The sequence below is a fragment of the Apodemus sylvaticus genome, chromosome 6 (assembly GCF_947179515.1).
Source record: "Apodemus sylvaticus chromosome 6, mApoSyl1.1, whole genome shotgun sequence".
Taxonomy (NCBI): domain Eukaryota; kingdom Metazoa; phylum Chordata; class Mammalia; order Rodentia; family Muridae; genus Apodemus; species Apodemus sylvaticus.
The window spans coordinates 108,733,197-108,752,635 of NC_067477.1; positions in this window are offsets into that span (position 1 = coordinate 108,733,197).

The following is a 19,439-nucleotide window of genomic DNA, read 5'->3' on the forward strand; positions in this document are numbered from 1 at the left end:
AAGAGTCGCCCACTCTCCAGCTTTACTCTGCAGGACTGAGCCAATGCAATGTCTTGAGGTAGCAGGAGTTTGATTCCTAACATAGGACAAGATTATGGAGGATGAGCCACATTCTTCCTCCCACCTTCATAACTGAAACAGAATTGGCATTCACAAGCTTTTAGAACAGAACATAGCTCCCAGACTCTGGCTAACTTTGGCTAGCGCAGAGAGGGGCTATACTTTACTCATAGCAGTATGCCACTGGTTACTGTCCAAGAAGGAGACCCACATAAGTGTGCCTGGAATCTTAGCAGCTGTCAGTCCTAACGGAATCCTCACCAAAGTGCTGACCTTCGAAGCAGAGGGAGCTGAGATCACCCTCTTCCAAGAGCTGAGGATAATGGAGAAACAAAATCCAGTCAGGCATTCCAGGACTTGACAGACTTCCTTCCACTTAGGCTGACTGGGTTTGTAGGTGCCAGTCTCAGTTCCCATAGTAGGCAAAGCTTGGAGAATTTCCATACTAAGGGCCAAAGTTGCCCAAAAGAGTTAAACAAAATAAAAACCTCTGGCTATTAGCTAATACACACTTGAGAAGAGCAACTCTACATCAAAAGTAGAGACTCTCCTGAGACATACAGGCATCCCCTTCCTCCCTGGGGAGTCATTACAACTCAGTTTTCTATTTCAGCATTCTTTTTGTCTTTCTCAAAAAAAGGAGACTTACTGCTGCCCATCTCCTCCACCAGGCATGGTGTGTGTGTGTGTGTGTGTGTGTGTGTGTGTGTGTGTGTGTGTGTGTGTGTGTGTGTGTAAAAGAGACAGACAGACAGAAAGAGACAGAGAGAGTAGGTTACCTGCATTGGTGAAGCAGTACCCTGATTCTAGGCAAAGAACATGCAAGCAGGTTTATTTCAATTCTGCTTTTACCTGGAAAAACTGACCTGGCCTTCAAGCAAGCCCTGCCAATGAGAGGACTTGGAAGGCATACTAAGCAAGGTTGGGACCACAGGCTTTGGCTCTCACATCTTTTCAGGGAGTTGGTTAACAAAGTAGGACAGGACTGTGCATGACTATGTACTTGAGTACAGAGCTTACCACGGTGGGCTTAGATTCCTGGCTACTAAGGGACTGTTTCTCAGGTCAGCCAGGAGAAGTGCTCTCTACCACTCTAAGTTCCTTGGTGAGAGACTCCCCAACCTCAAAAGGTAGCCCCCAGACAAACTAGAGGCCATCCAGTGTCTGTTTTCTTCTAGGTGTGACTTGGGAGAAGAAGTACCAGTAGCCCCAGAAGCTGTGGACCATTCAGTACTCTGTGCTAAGGGGAGCAACTGCTGGGATCTTTCTCCCATCTGTTTAAGAGAAAATTGGCCAGCCTAAATTGGCCAGGAGCTAGTGGACAGAGGGCAGGATTCGTTTAAAAGTCTCTAGGATGTCATGTTTCAAACCTATATCATGACATAAATGGTCTGTACCCAGAGGTGCTGTTGGTCACATCAGACCAAGAGCCCAGTGAAGATGAGGAAACTCCTATGCCACCCATGCCTCATTCCTGGGGTCCACAAACTCTGCCTTTCAGAACTTTCACTGACTGAGACTATAGTTTAGGCTCGCACAGAGCCTGCAGCAGGTGACCAGATTCAGCAGCTAAGGCTCCTCTCTGACTCTCTCCCTTTGGCCCACTGCCTGATGCTAGGCCCAAGAGGTTCCAGATTCTATGGAGTTGAGCACCTGGAGAAAGGATCCCCATTCCAGAAGTGTTCTAGCCCTGACCCACCCCCCTGCCCCCAGCTTCTAAACTGCATCCCAGTCCTGTTAGAGTGCAGCTCAAGCGGAATCCCCAGCCTTGCAGGGAGACTTCTCTGAACTTTGACCACAGGGAGTGCAGCCTTTCAGCACCCCTCCCCCCTGCAGCGGCTGGAGTCCCTGCTGCCTTCCCCTCCCTCCTTCCCCCACCCCCCAGGCTTAGCCAACCCCAGCCCCTTTTTACATATCAGGAAAGAAAAGGGTTCAACCTGTCTTGGGGTTAAAAATGATTTTGGTGGTCTCTGCTTTTTTATTTTAATCCTGAACCTCTGCCTCTCCACAGATACACAAAAGTGATCTCTGCCTGCTAAGTGGAATTTACTTAACATTTGCGAGCTATTGCTTTACAGCAAACTTTCCTACAACTACTTTGTGGACATCTTGGGGGAGTCTTCTCCTTACACTCCCTCCATATGCAAAATTGGAACCTTCAAATATCGAGGGGATTAAGCTTTACCTGTGTATTCATTGAGATGATGAATTGTAAGGGCTCAATTGTTCCTCTGGAACCATTCTAGTCAATCAGGTCAAAATCCAGCTCGGAGGAGGAGGGGTTAAATTTCAGAGGTGGACAACACACAGCTATGTACAAGTTTGGGACCTTAATGCCTTTGAAAATCTACAAGCTAGCCAGGGTTCTGAGAATAGATGCCTGTGGATCATGCTACCGCAGATGTTTATTGTTGGGACAGCGACAGACAAGTTACGATACCCAAACTGAAAGGGAAAGTGAAGACCATTTTCCCAGACTTTTCCCGCATCCTAAGTTCCTTGTGAGCATCTGGGCATCTTCTAACTATTAAATGACATAACATGACATCTACGTGGGTATGTACCGTTGTCTTTGTTTCTGTTTGAAGGAAACACGAATATACACAGGAGATTGCACGAACTCTGGTCATAGTCTCTTCAGTAAAATGAAAAGACAATGATTTGTACGAAATATGGGCGAAGGGCACAGTAGAGGTTTAAAAAATGAGTGTCCAGAATCAATTTTTGACACACAGCCACCTGAGCACTGGTGGAACTGAAATGTTCTTTCCTCCAAGGTGGGAAGCTAGAGAACGCATCAGAAAAGACCCAGTGTCTAATAACGCAAGAGAAGATGGAAAAAAGTTGTTATAATGTGTGCAGTTGGGATGGAACCCTGGATTAGAATTACCTACCGTACCCCGCAGCGCTATGTGCTGGACCTGCAAGGGGCATCGAAGGAAGGAGTGCTCGGGGAAATTAAACATTTCCAGACACCGGAGAGCTGTTACCTGCACAGCCATTTCCGGCTGAGGGGCTCTAAACACGTCTGGCTGCGAAGTTTTTAACCAAGTTCCCCGACCCAATCATGAAGAAAACGCGCCCCCTGCTGGAGAGGAAGCAGCATCTCTCAGTATTCTTTCCTAGAAGAGCCAAGAACCTAGCTATCCCTTTTTTTATTTTCCCCGAGTGGTTTTCAAATGTTTTCTTTTTTCTTAACTAAATTAAGGAATTTCCCATTACTCCTTTCAAATCACGTGCACTTGCACTCTTACTCTTCTAGAAGAAGGGAGAATTCTTCCCCACCCCTTTTGAAGGTTTGTGGTTTTCCTTGCATCAAATCAGACATTTCTGATTTTACTTTTTATTTTTTAATAATCTGAAGTCCTTAGCATTTTTCTGCCTCCAGCGCCTTCTCATCTTGGGAGCCACTATGAACAAAGATCCGGGGGAAGGTTTGTGGTTCTCAGGGCTGGACTGGCCGGGCACCCTGAGGTCTCCTGTCCAGGCACCCTGAGGTCTCCTGTCCAGGCACCCTGAGGTCCTGCTCTCTCTTCACGGCTCAGTGCACACTGGAGCGCATTATCCTCACAAATCCATTTTGGACTCTCTGATGAAGCGTAGGAATTGAAAGAGAATCTGTTTCTGTGAACCATTTCCCCTAAATTCTTGAGGCTACTTGTGCTTTAGTCTCTCCTATTTGCACTTCCCTTTCTGTTGTTGAGTTCTCTAAGAGTATTTTTATGGGACCTTCTCTTTTTCTTGTTATCCGTGCACAGGATCTCTGACAGAGACCTGGACACAGAAACTCTGAGACTCTTCATGAAAACAATTGTCTGGACAGTCCCCAAGCTACAAAAGAAATGAAAGGTCTAAGGTGTAAGAGATCATGGTAGTGGCTTCTCTCTCTCTCTCTCTCTCTCTCTCTCTCTCTCTCTCTCTCTCTCTCTCTCTCTCTCTCTCCCTCCCTCCCTCCCTCCCTCCTCCCTTCTCTCTCCTCCTTGACACCATCCATGGCCTTAAAACAGGACTTTCCTGTATTTTTGGAAGTTCACAGTTGAAATTAGACAGACCACAGAAACATAGATTGAATTTGCTTCAAGCCACATGCGAAAACAAAATCTCTAGATAAAGACTCATTTGTTTCTTCTGGTCCTCTGGTGCCGAGAGTCAGGTAGCACTTTACTCCTTGGAGCAAATTATTGATAAAGTCATAAAGTCACACACACACACACACACACACACACACACACACACACACACACACAGAGAGAGAGAGAGAGAGAGAGAGAGAGAGAGAGAGAGAGAGATACACACCACCACCACCAACAACAACAACATCAACAATGGAAACAACAACAACACTGCAGAGATGAACAAGTCTCTAACAAGGAAAAGGTCAACGTTCTACCCTGCTCCAGTCCAAGAAGATGCCATCCTTTCTGGTATCTATCATTACCTTTGCCCTACTGAGGAGTCGGATGTATCCTCATCTTCAACTCTCAGTAAAGGGCGTCGAGGGGATGGACCTCAGCTAGATGGTCCAGGACATGATCCTTTTTTATTTTTTTTTATTTTTATTTTTTTAAAGATTTATTTTATTTATTAAATGTAAGTACACTGTCGCTGTCTTCAGACACTCCAGAAGAGGGAGTCAGATCTCATTACAGATGGTTGTGAGCCACCATGTGGTTGCTGGGATTTGAACTCAGAACCCCTGGAAGAGCAGTCAGTGCTCTTAACTGCTGAGCCATCTCTCCACCCCCAGGACATGATCCTATGCACAGCTCTTGCCTCTGTCATTCAAAGCCTCAAAGTGCTTCAATAATATGGAAGGGGGGCCACGTGTCTGTGTCTTCTTTGTGTTTGTGACAGGGAGACTTCTGTAGGCCATGCTGCCATATTCAGGAGGGGCCAGGCTGCCTCTTTGGTGGCCCAGGACAAAGAGAAGCTGCTGCCCTCTGAAACTTGGAAATGATCCTTTCTATGTGACTTGAGTATGAACTTTGGGTGGCTGTGGGCATCAGGTTAGACCTGTGAACCCTGAATAAAGGGGTTAACCCAGAGAGAGAGAACTTGCAGAGAGGGGAGCACTCTGCTAGAAGAAAAGAATAGCCTTTCTGATTTCTATAAAATCCGAAGAAGGGACATGAATATGTGTTATCTCACAGCTCAGTGGACTTTCTGCACCAAACAAGAAAAACAGTCCATTATGTTAACCGTCCACACAGACCAAGCATCCTTTCTCTATGGTTTAAACTGGTACCAGAATACCAGCTCCAAACTCAGCCCTCTTTCCTCAGATGACTCCAGGAAAATCCATTTGCTTATAATAAATCCAGTTTCATACAGAGAATCTTTTCACTAGAGAGCAAAGCATTGCTCAAACACTTTGAGCAAATACAAAATATAAGAAAGATAATATGCTCTCGTGTGTTATTTCTTTAATCCAAAAGGATGAGTTGTGCTCTTTTGGGTATATTTAAGTATTAGCTTGCATGTGATAGATTGACAAGAAGGAAATGGGAAAAAACTTAAAACTAATTATTGTAACTGGTATATTAGAGATAAAAGAGGTATGGGATTGTTAATTTCATTTTCTAGATAGTCTATAACACATGTCCTATGAGATTTATATAACAAAAAATAACCATGTGTTGTAGTGGGAACTGTTCATCTTATGTTTCTCATAGTCAGGGAGAGTTGTAAAAGACCACAAGGCTCACATGGATGTCAAAAGAGCTCACACTGCATTGGTGGCAAAGTCTCACAGTTTGGAGGTGTGCGCAGCACATGCTGTCTAACACAGGATGTGCCAGTCTTCACTAACCTGGCACTAAAGGCATGAGCTAAGGATGAGGAGTGATTGGCCAGCATCTGGCCTCTGAGCTCAAGAGTAGTTCAGTGAAGTAGTACTTATCTGGGGTGGTAACTGAGAGCTAATGTTAAAGACTTGTGAAAGTGCTTCTCAGAATCTCATGTTGCTAACTCACTCACTCTGAATTTGTCAAAATGAAATCCCCAAGTGCCATCTTCAGCACTTCTGATTTAAGAGAGGCCCGGAGTCGGCCTCGTTAAAAAAAGAAAAAAGACCACAGGTGATTCTGACAAAAGTCTTTAGAGGAAACACATTGAAAGAGGTAACCCAATCACAAAAGAACACACTTGGAATACAGTCACTGATAAGTGGATATTAACTCAGAAACTCTGAATATCCAAGACACAATTCACATATCAAATGACTCCCAAGAAGGAGGAAAGAGAGGTCCCTGGTCCTGAAAATGCATGTTCCAGTATTATAGGGGAATACCAGGTCAGAGAAGTAGGAGGGGGTTGGTAGGAGAATGGGCAGAGGGAAGATGGCTTAGGGAACTTATGGGGAGGGGGGAACCGGGAAAGGGAAAATCATTTTGAATGTAAACAAAGAATAATGAAAATAAAAAAAATTAAAAAAAAAAAAGAAAGGAAGAGCAACTTCCAAGCACCCAAGCACAGTACTGCCCACTCACTCAGCAATGTCCCTGGAACTGGTCCTCCACATCTCTGCAGGCACACAGGTCTTCCCAAAGAAAGTCCTGAGGATTGAAAAGTTAACTCGATTCAAAAGCAAAGCAAGGCTCTTCGGTCTTGTCTCTATAAAGGAAAAAGGTTGAACATGGATTTCTCCAAAAGCGTTTTAAGTTCCTAACCTCTAAAGCTCCACTGTCTACTAGTGGAAGAGTGCTGTTCAGAGGCAGGATGAAGATGCACAGGTTTGTTTCTAGCCACATCGTAAGAAGACTCTCTGCACAGAGAAATCCTATCTCGAAATAAAACAAACAACAAATAAAGAAGGCTCCTGGTGGCCAACACGTAGGGTTTGTCTGGATGCATCATTCTCTTAGGTCTTAGAGAAATACTCATCTCTGCTTAAAACAGAACAGTCGTTTCCCTAGGAGTAAAGGAGCTCCCTTAGAATCTCAGAAAATCGGGAGACTAGCGGTAAACATAGTGACCTAAGAGACAGAAGATACAAGTTTTCCGAGCAGGAAGCATGCCCAGTTTGCAAGAGAAACTCTGATCTCTAAAATCATCCAAAAGGTATTCCCCCTCCCCGCCCCCCCACCCCTTTATTAGCAGCTTGCTGTGTATCCCCAGAAGCTGCATGGAGGAATTACCTTCAGCTGAATGAGGAGCTGCAGATATGTCCGTTCATGCTGCACATTTTAGACTTTCTCATAGGTAGAGAGCTCTCCGCACAGAGACAGTCTGTACGGCCAAACGGACTCACTGGGCTCGCTAATGCTCTTGTGTCAACAGGAGTCAGGAAGGTACGCACTAAAAAAAAGATTTTTTATTTTTTTGCTTTTAAAATCTGTTTATTTTTCATTTTTCATTTTTTTCTTTTCTTTCTTTCTTTTTTCTCTCTTTCTTTCCTTCTTTCTTTCTTTCTTTCTTTCTTTCTTTTTTGGTTTTTGGTTTTTGGTATTTTTCAAGACAGGGATTCTCTGTGTAGCCCTGGATGTCCTGGAACTCACTTTGTAGACCAGGCTGGCCTCAAACTCAGAAATCTGCCTGCCTCTGCCTCCCAAGTGCTGGGATTAAAGGTGTGTGCCACCACCACCCAGCTTTCTCATTTCTTTTGATAGTAGCTTCCATTTTTGTTTTAATAAAATCCCAGTTTCCGGAAGACCCTTGAGGACATCGGTACAGGGAGAAAGTTCCTGAACAGAACACCAATAGCTTATGCTCTAAGATCAAGAATTGACAAATGTGACCTCATAAAATTACAAAGTTTCTGTAAGGCAAAGAACACCATCAAAAGGACAAATTGGCAGCCAACAAATTGGGAAAAGATCTTCACCAACCCTACATCAGATAGAGGGCTAATATCCAATATATATAAAGAACTCAAGAAGTTAGACTCCAGAAAACCAAATAACCCTATTAAAAAATAGGGTACAGAGTTAAACAAAGAATTTTCACCTGAAGAACTTCGGATGGCAGAGAAGCATCTTAAAAAATGCTCAATTTTATTAGTCATTAGGGAAATGCAAACCAAAACAACCCTGAGATTTCATCTTACACCAGTCAGAATGGCTAAGATTAAAAATTCAGGAGACAGCAGGTGTTGGAGAGGATGTGGAGAAAGAGGAACACTCCTCCACTGCTGGTGGGGTTGCAAATTGGTACAACCACTCTGGAAATCAGTCTGGCGGTTCCTCAGAAAACTGGGCACCTCACTTCCAGAAGATCCTGCTATACCACTCCTGGGCATATACCCAGAGGATTCCCCACCATGTAATAAGGATACATGCTCTACTATGTTCATAGCAGCCCTATTTATAATTGCCAGATGCTGGAAAGAACCCAGGTATCCCTCAACAGAAGAGTGGATGCAAAAAATATGGTATATCTACACAATGGAGTACTATTCAGCCATCAGAAACAATGAATTCATGAAATTCTTAGGCAAATGGATGGAGCTAGAGAACATCATACTAAGTGAGGTAACCCAGACTCAAAAGGTGAATCATGCATGGTATGCACTCACTAATCAGTGGATATTAACCTAGAAACCTGAAATACCCAAAACATAATCTACACATCAAATGAGGTACAAGAAGAAAGGAAGAGTGGCCCCTTGTTCTGGAAAGACTCAGTGAAGCAGTATTCAGCAAAACCAGAACGGGGAAGTGGGAAGGGGTGGGTGGGAGAACAGGGGGAGTGAAGGGAGCCTATGGGACTTTCGGGGAGTGGGGGGCTATGAGAGGGGAAATCATTTGAAATGTAAATAAAAATATATCGAATAAAAGAAAGGAAAAAAGTTATACAAAAAATTCAATTTTGAAACAGTCTTAAAAATTAGCCTAGACATGACCCCAGACCATGATCTTCCTGCATCAGCTTTCTGAGGGGCAGCATTTACTTTGTAACAGATGCCTTTATGCTTTGCAACTTGTGATGGGATGGAAGGTATATGCTCTCAAGACACCCAAGTACATCATAGTTTTTAATTGTTTCCCTTAGCAAAAAGTTGAAAAGTTCTTTCCCCATCTTGGTTATTGAGAATAATATTATGAGAATACCTCCATATTTTCAGTATGTGATGGCTATTCTTGGCTGTCAACTTGATTCCATCTAGAATTAAATAAAATTCAAATATCTGGGGAAAAAATCACAGTTTCCATGCCTATAATTCTACAAGTAGTATAAATTGTTCTGTGCTTTTAATTTTAGTCAGCTGTTGTGTACATAGATAACAACAGCAACAACAACAACAACAACAACAACACACACACACACACACTGTGTTTATCGTGCTGTTTACAAAGATGGCTTGGATGATGCTGTCCAGGAACCCCAGTATAACAGAAAATGCCTGTGAGTCCAGCCTTTAACACTTGCTGACTGACTTTGGTCATAAAGGAGCCAAGGTCCTTTGAGGAAACAGGTTTCTTCTGTGTGTTGCTTGCAGCAGGAGGTCACCCTTCTGTGACCCCCTTCTTACTGACAAACAAGTGAGAATCAGGGTTCCTGCTATGGCTGTGGTGGAAGCTAGGTCTAGACCAAGACTAAGCCAGCTCCTGGAAGTAGAGTGAAGCACTAGGGGGCAGTAACCAGACATAGGGCTATCACCTACTCTCTCCTTTAAGGAGCTGGGCAGGCTCTCCAGTCCTATATGAGCTTGATGAATTCTCTGAAACAAATTAAGAAAGCCAGCATGGTGGTTCTTCTCCATTTGGATCTGAGAAGAGATAGTATACAGCTTTTCCTGCAGTTCCACAGCTAGGAAAATCTGCAGTTAGGGCTCAAACCAGGTATGTTTGATACCAAAGCCAAGTTCCTAGTGGCAATACCCTGGACTCACAGTGGTCGGCTAGGAACATTTAGCTTTATCTGGCAGAATGGCAGTAATGCATAAGCATAGCCTCATCTCAGACCTACTTTTCCAGAATCTGAATGCTAATACAACTGTTGTAGCCATAGGCAGTCACACGGATATTTGCGGTACGCATCATTCCATTCACCGGACCCAGGGTCCTGCTTTACTGTCCATTTCTAGAATGTAAGAAGGAGAAATCAAGCAAAGTATTAACACTTGTGAAAAAACAATGCAAAGGTTCTTGGAGAAGCACGACTCCTAAAGCTTCTCACACTTCTACTCTGACCCTATCGTAAGTCAATGCCAATTGGCCATCAACCTGACTGGCGCTCTCATGAGTGGCCGTCCCCATCCCTGGTACCTGGAATTCAGGTAGCCTGAGCAAAGAGTCTCTGAGAAAGACCAGAAGCTTCTATGTGAGGAAGGGTAGGCTTCTAAACTTGTATTCCCAAATGTAGGGGCCAGAGACGAGGAGCCTGAGCCCAGTGGTACTGGGTAGCAATGGGACCTGCCTCACCCTCCTGCATCCTAGCATACCAGCTCATAGATTCTTGGTGGAGCACTCACTTAGCAGTTATATATAAGACATTGATGATGCCTGTGCATCGTTAAGGCTATCATACTAATCTTGGCATAGTACCATTTTTTAAATTTAAAAGGCATTGTAATTAGCAGTGTTAAAATTATGCAAAGGATTGATGCCTTGGAAATCACAACGTTTGTAAATGTGCTGTCTCTTGGATGCTCCAGATCTCTGTCAAACTCAATGTGTTTATTATATCACTGCCAGTTGATGTTCTAGCAACAAAAAGGAAGTCAGTTACAGTGAGTGTATTCCATCTCTTTCACCTCATATTTTTACAATCAAATGTAGAAGATGCCTAGACTGGGGCAAAGAACTGAGAGCCTAACAATGCAAAGCAAGCGTCTGAGGGTACTGTGGGCTGGGTAGAGTCCAGAAGGCATTGTCTCTCTTTCTCTGAGTGTATCTTCTCATCTGAGAGCCCGGTGTATTCAGCTGGTTCTCTCTAACCATCCTTCTTATTTGGAGATTGAGGGTGGTGGGGATGGCAACCATCAACACATCAGGGGATTGCGCATTTTAAGAGGAGTATCTGGAAAGAATCACATTTAAACAGAGAAATGGTAGGATTCCCACTATTAAAACACTGCATATAAAATGTTAGGGGGAAGCTTACACTTATCATCTTTGACATTCCCATTTCAAAGTTGAGAATTTTGATGCCCAAAATATGACTCATTCAATGACAAAGCTGCAACTGGAAACCAGCTTTCCCTGAAATGGATGAGTGGTCTTTGAATTCATTATACTCCCCAGCTTTGTGATTTAAATCTTGAAGGGAGGCTGGCTCACCAATGGCCTCTGTTTACTCTGTTTGTATAGGACAAGACCATGTTCTGCACTGGTGCTTCTGGTGAGGGGCTCCTTGTAGGCACCCAAGGATGCACAGATGCAAGAATGCCTGCGCCTGGGGGTTGGATGATTGCTGTTCATTGTAGCAGCTTTATGAAAACATTAAATGTCATTACTTATTTCTTCATGTCCAAAATGTATACTTCAACATTTTTCTTCCGTAGACAAGTGTCGCTTTTACTGCAATCTTCAGGCCAGATGTTCTTGGTCTAAGTGGTAACAGCTGCCATGCTGGCAAGAGTGTGGCTCCAGCCAAGTCACTTACCAAAAGGGCCCCAGAGCTGTCTGTTCAAGAACACTGACATGGCAAAAGAAACCCATACCTGGCCCTCCCAAGCTTCTTTGGAAACCTTGTGAAGTCGGGTACAAGAGGTTTGGGGAGGGCACACTGCCAAACCCAAGCCTGTGTTTGCATCTTCCTTGGTGATGAGCTGGGGATGCAGGCCAGGGAGAGCCAACTCCTTCCCTTCAGGCTTCGTTCAAAGCATTTGTACTGCCTTCGTCCATTACCCACATCCTCGTTTGTCTGGAGACCAAGTCGCTGCCCTTGCCTTCTGTCACACTCACCGCAGCCTCCTATGATCTCAAGTTGACATTGTATTGTTTTTGAATTCTACTCAACTCACAGCCGCCTGGTAGCATTTATCTTCTCAGCTCCCTTGGGCCTTGAAGAATTCCTCAATAAGGTCCTATCTCAGTGTCAGCATTTCCAGAAAATACATTTTGCTTCTATCTCCAGCTAAACCCAGAGACTTGACTCAGCCAAAAAAAGTCATTTTTGCCTTTGCAATTTCTTTTGAATGGCCTGTTATCCAAAAATTGTCACCTTGTCAAGAAAGGTTGATTTTAAAAGACACCAGAAGTCATGGAAGAACAAACAAACACAGACACACCCTTCACCTCGCACAACAGGGCTGTGAGTGGCTGTAGCAAGCTGCTTCCTCCAAGAGATGGCGAGCTCATTCAGACTAAGTTCTGGTTCTTTTCCATGGGAGTGAAGCCATTTCCAACAGAAATAAATCATTAGGTATTGAATCTGGCTGCATGGAAACAAAGGGTGGATGTCTTCCTAGACCTAAGTGTTCAAGAGGCCACTAGTCAGAGGCAGTCATTGGCCTTGGACTTCCATGATTAGCCCAAACACAGTCATTCTGTCTAGAGCCTCCATATGTGATGAGGCAACTTCCTCCCTATAGACCAACAAGTGGTAGAAAACACTGGGCTTTGACACAGGGTAGGACAAATTCTCATCTTTTTTCTGCTGCTTGGTCTTGGTTAACCATTTGAAACTTCCATTTCCCATCTGCAAAATAGGAAATGCACATGTTCTATGGTTTTGTTGCAATAAATGAGTCAGCATTTGTAGCCTCTGGTATAGAGAGATTGACTGCTTCTTCCAATGCCAGTTTCTTCACCTCTTCAACCAGTGTTTAGGGAGGAATTTACTCTCAAATTCAGGACTGTTTCCAAGGCTGATGCTAGTACATATATATATATACACATATGTATATATATATATATACGTATATATATATACATATGTATATATATATACGTATATATATATATACATATGTATATATATATATGTGTGTGTGTGTGTGTGTGTGTGTGCGTGTGTGTGTGTGTGTGTGTGTGTGCGTGTGTACATATATACACACACACAGACACACAGTTATGGATATGATATGGATATGGATAGGGATAGGATAGGGACAGGGACAGGGACAGGGACAGGGACAGGGACAGAGACAGAGACAGAGACAGAGACAGAGAGATAGAGATAGAGATAGATGATAAATATTGTAGACACACATATAGGCACACCGAGTCTGCTCAGATATGCTCTCTGATAACTGGAGTCCTGAAAACTCTTAGACTTGCAGAAGGGGGCATGAGGAGGAGACTAGAAGGCAGTTTGATCCCATTTCTGTCCATGTTGCTATAGCAACGGGCCTTTACCAAGCATCAACAACATGCTCCAGTCTGCAACTTCTTCCTTTGCCCCATTATATTACTATCACTTAGTGGGCAATTCCTTGCTCTGGACACTATAGACTTCTTCTTCTTCTTCTTCTTCTTCTTCTTCTTCTTCTTCTTCTTCTTCTTCTTCTTCTTCTTCTTCTTCTTCTTCTTCTTCTTCTTCTTCTTCTTCTCCTTCTCCTTCTCCTTCTCCTTCTCCTTCTCCTTCTCCTTCTCCTTCTCCTTCTCCTTCTCCTTCTCCTTCTCCTTCTCCTTCTCCTTCTCCTTCTCCTTCTCCTTCTCCTTCTCCTTCTCCTTCTCCTCCTCCTCCTCCTCCTCCTCCTCCTCCTCCTCCTCCTCCTCCTCCTCCTCCTCCTCCTCCTCCTCCTTCTTTTTGATTTTTTTGAGACAGGGTTTCTCTGTATAGCTCTGGCTGTCCTGGAACTCACTCTGTAGACCAGACTAGCCTCAAACTCAGAAATCCATCTGCCTCTGCCTCCCAGAGTGCTGGGATTACAGGTGTGTGCCATCACCACCTTGCTAGACTTTTTACTCTAAGCTCTGAAAACCTCTTCTCTCCACAAGACTCAGTCTAATGGTTTCTGCAGTATCTACCTTCCACCTTTTAGGTTCTGATAACACCAATCCATACCTTTGTTCCCTCACGCTGACATTGGTGCCCTCCCTGCTCCCCTTCCCAGTGCTACAACTCTATCATCTGATCAAGTCAGTTTGTAGATCAATTTCTCTCTGTTGAGATGCCCAGTGTGGCTTGTTTTCCTGGCAAGATCCTGACTGTCACAGGGACTGTATGTCCCAGTTTGCTGTGATTGTCCTCATTCACCCTTGTTTTCCTGGCATCTTGTCTAATTTAGCATTTGTCCCAGACAAAACTCTCCTGATTTTGATGATCAATTTAAAGCCACTCAAAGTACATTGCTCCAAATGAATAGGTTATAGAAGCAGAACTTTATGTGCCTGCATGTAGTAGGCTTCATTTTACATATTTTAAATTAACTGTTGGCATAGAACATAGTAGGTGTCACTGTGACATTTTCATACACATGTCCAATTGTATTGTTTTCATTTTTAGATTTTAGTTTTCACTGAGTATTTCCATTTTAAGTGGGCACTAGGCTTCAGAAAGACTTTTCCAAAGACACTGAACACAATTTCCCCATTCTCCTGGACCCTCCCCTTTCTCCCCTACTCCCTTTGTCCTCTGCTCTTCCAGACAGTGTTATTTCTACTTTCATATATATATATATATATATATATATATATATATATATATATATATATATATATATATATATATATATATATGACATATATGTATATAAAGTCTAGGAACCACATATGAGAGAACACATATAATATTTGTCTTACCAAGACTGGTTTAATTCACTTAATGTAATTATCTCCAGTTACATCCACTTTTTAGTAAATGACACGGCTGCATTATTTTCTATGGCTGGGGAACTTTCCATTGTATATAAAAGTTATGGGTTCTTTCTCCATTCTCTGTTTTTGGATATCTAGGTTGGTTCCACATGTAGCTGTTGTGAATGGTGCTGCACTGAACTTTAATGTGTGACTGGGCTTCTTGTTGCAGATTTCTCTAGTTCCTCTTAGATTCAGAGCCACAGTTGTTTTCTCTCCTTTTTTAAGGGCTGATCTTTGACTGTGGCTTGCTGCTGGGGTTACAGGAACATCACCTATCACATTTTCCTTGTAATTTTTCAGTCAGTCATTAGGTGACCACTGCATTCATGTTCCTTTCCCAGATGGACCTTTGAAGGAAATACATCTCCAATCTAGAATACCACATATGCAAAGACTCCAGTTTTTCTTTTGAACATTTTTATAATATTTTAAAATATTTAAAAAATAATTTTCATAACATGGTCTTAGTTCCTATGTAATCTGACAGTGACTGGGGTCCACACGCTCACTGAGCCATTGATCAAAGAGTTCTCTTTTACTGACAGAATACTCTGTGCTGTTCTTAATTTCTCACACTCTACTGACTTCTCCTCAGGCATCACTTGCTTCTGTCACAAGCTGACTTCTACCCCCTCACTTCCAATGGGTGTTGAACATTTCCCCAGCTCATTTTGACACTTGTCACTTATCGATTGGGCTTAGAGTCTTCTAAAGATTTTATATTACAATCCCTTTAAAGGCAGCTTGAATTTGACTATATGATAGCGTCCCTTCTAGACATGTTTATTCTTTTAATACCTCTCCAAATACATCAAAGTTCTTTTTCACTCAAATGTCCAAGCTGCGTCAAGTTCACATCCATGCCCTCTTCCTCTCTTCCCTACCACAGAAGCTCACTCTTCTACTTCTTTATGTTGTTCATGCTGTTTTCTCATCTTGGAGTTCACTTCTCTCCCCACTGACACTAAATGTTCCTCTATATCATCCTTCTTAAGCCCCTCTTCTGAGACACAAGGCTGAGCCAAGTGTCCTTCTTCTGTACCACCATTGTCCTCTGTCACAAACCCTATCATTGCACTTGCCAAATTATGTTGAGAGCATCCCTTATGTAGCCGTCCTTCCTAGTGGGCTTTCCTGTAAGCATCAAGGAAAAATGATGTGTCTCACGTGCTTCGATACTCACTGTGTCTAGCACAATGCCTGCCACAGCAGAAGCCCTTGATAAATGTTTGTTGACCTAAACTTAATATGTTTGTGCTGAATGAATGAGTGACATTCCATGAGCAACCATTTTTTTTCTCCCCTGGACACATATTTATCTCCTTCTTCCACTGCCAAAACCCCAAAGATTGCTTCACTGCGCTGTATAATCTTTCTGTCAGGTCTCTGACACACAAAGCACATGTAATCATTCCATTATGAGGCCTGGCACTAAGTTTCAGCCAAGTGTTCAGATTTATTAGACCTTGTACCAGGAAACCAGGGAGGCAGGGGCTTAGAAGGATTTCCCAAAGGGGTGGAAATGCTCCGGAACATCAAGGCAATTCTTAGCTCTACTGGGAGCCTCAGCTATCCTTACAGATTGTGTTGCTCCATCTTCTGTTTGGAATGCGGGCAGGCCACTGCTATGCTCGGGTACAGAGTTAGCAGTCTGCTCTTCCCCCATTTGTGAATACACCACAAAACAATAAGAATGTATTGTACCATGGACTTGCCATTTGGGGGAGGGGTAAAGACAAGATGAAGAGAGTTTGAACATCTGTTCACTTGAAAGTACGTGTTTTGCATGGAGTAGTTTGCTAATTTGGCACGTTTGTGTTCCTCTATATGGAAAGGCAAGGTTTAGGGGGCAGATCATGTATGCTCACCATGCATTCCAACATCTTTCAAGGATTTGATTCTCCCTGTTGTCTAGGGAATGTGTCCTGTCTAAAATCCTGTCTAAATCCAAATCCTGTCTAAACCTTCGGGCTCAACTAATCCTACCTCCTCTAAAAAGCTTCACCAGACATTTCAATTTCTAAGCCATTCTGAAAACAAATGATGGCTGTATTACTTGATTTCCTTGTTGCTGTAATAAAATACCCAACAAAAGTACAAAAGCAACTTTAGGGAGGATAGGTTTATTGCAACTCAGTTTTAGGGTATGGCCCATTGTGACAGAAACGTGTATGGGTAAGTGAATCTATTGATGGTAACAGGCGCATCAGGCAGATGGTACATCAGGAAGCAGATAGGTCAGTCCATGTTGGTACTCAGCTAGCTTTTTTTCCCCTTTTACTCAGTTTGGGAACTTAGCCCACAGGATGGCACCAATCATATTTATGCATGATTCAGTTAGACTTCTCTGGGAACACCCTCACAGTCAACCCCAGAGACATGTGCCCTAGGTGATTCCATATCTAGACAAGTTGAGAATGCAGATTAGATTCTATAGTGTCCATTGTAGCACCCCATTGTCTTGCCTTAAAGGAATAGGTTAATGGAAAACTCCCAGCTGTGATTTGAAAAGTTCACATACTTTACTTAGGTTTTTTTGTGTGACATTTGCTAAATCATTTTCACTTAGTGGATTTTTCTCCTTTCTCCTCTTTTTCTTCTCCCCTTTCTTCTCCTCTTACACATGTCTCTCCCACTATTCTGTTGTACAAAATAACTCCTCTAATGCTTCATGTCAACTTTTATGGGAAAGATCAAATGACATATATGGGAAAATACCAGGAGGACTCTAAAGCAGATCCTAACAAAGGGTCTTGGTTAGAAGGAAGCCTTGTGGAACACAAGGCCTTATTCCATTGCCTCTGCCTGCCTTCAAGATGCCGTGGCAGCAGAAGACAGGGAGGAGCTGCTAAAACACTAAGAGGTTTGGGAAGAACAAACTTCCAAGATAGAAATTAAATTTTAATTAAATGAGGGGTTATTGCAAGATATTTGTTAAAGGGAGGCCTGAATATAAAGGAAGAACAAGTGGGATGACTGAGCTCTAGGTATAATCAGAATATCTGCTCATTCTTACTCAATTTACAGTTAAGAATTAGTATGAATATCAGATACCACGTATTTTAGTTCGATTTATGCTGCCCTTAAATTCATATTAAAGCCCAAATCCCAAATGTTAGTCATTTGAAGGGAGGGATTTACTCTCGGTTTATTCTGTGCTGCTATAATAGAATGTGCAATGTTGTATCATGTATAAAGAAAAGAGCATATTTGGCTCATTGTTCTGGTGGATACCAACTGCAAACATTTGTTGTTGAAACCTAAGAGAGTCCCCTTTATTGATCATTCACACTGCAGAAAGAGAAGACAAAGCTGGCTTATGCTTTCAAAATGACTAGCTTTTGTGGGAAATGAATCACTCTAGTGAGACCAGGAACAGTCCTTTCACAAAGCAGTCAACATGAATATCAGTAGCAACAAATGGCAGCCAAAAGACAGCAGGAGACAAGAGGGTTTAGATGAAGGTATGACCTTATGTCCTTAATATACAACAGTTGGTGTTCACTGTCATCATTCTGTTTCTCAACACATCCACATACGCACATAGACACACAGAACAAGCATACACACATATACACACATACAGACAGACACACATACGTATGTATAGACATACACACTTGCACACCGAGATACACAAATATACACATGTACACAGATAAGCACACAATACAGACACATGCATTGAGACACTCATACAAAGACACACAGGCACACACTCATCACACAAAAAGGCCACGTGACACACAGTGCTGTAATGGCCATCCACTAGCCAGAAAGAAAGCCCTCACTGGAAGTCACCCATACTCACACTCTGATTGTACATCCCCAGCCCCAAAAACAGTGAGAAATATGAGTTGTCCAAACCACCTTGTCTGGGACAGGATGTCATTGCCACCTGAGCTGCCTGAAGCAAGATGTAAGGCCAGGAGATGCCATAATAAAGGAATTCAGTCTTTGTCCCTTCTGCTATTTCTAGTTCATTTGGGGAAGTGAGGCCAGTAGAGAGGTACTGCGAGGCAAAGCAGTATGAGGGCACAAAAGAGGGTGGCAGGGTGCTGCTGGAGGGCCATGGAGACCACCTAATCTGCCTCCTTCAGCAAATCCTACCGGCGTGCGCCACCACAACCGGTGAGACCACCTAATCTGTTCTTGGGCATTCAGGAAGGGTCTTCTTGGCCAAGTGATATCAAATTAAGAAATGCAGACTACAAATGAGGACCAAATAAGAATGTGGGGAGCAGGTGTCTGGGGACAGTCTAAGGAGAGGTTTACAGCCACCCTGCCTAAGCTTACATTGTAATCCCCTCACTGGCTAAGGCCTTGACAGAGCTCCTGAAGGGTCAAACACTGTCCACCACACTGGTGTATTTGGAGTAAGAAGTCTATCCTGATCAGTTAAGACTCTTCCCACATTCTAGGGCCATGCTGTCCTTTGGGAGAGAGTCAAGCTTTCTAGAAAACCCTTACATCTGCTTTGCACAGGCCAGGAAGCACAGCATGGGAAGACCAGAGGGCCTATTAGGATATGAATATGTGTTCAGCCCTCACCACTGGACAGGAAGAGATGGCATCTATGGAACTAGAAGCACTTCTAGGAAAAATGCTTTCAAAGCTTATAGTTCTAACATGAAATACCTTTTGTTGAAATCTCAAAAATACCAGCAGGACTATTAATAGCACATATAAGGA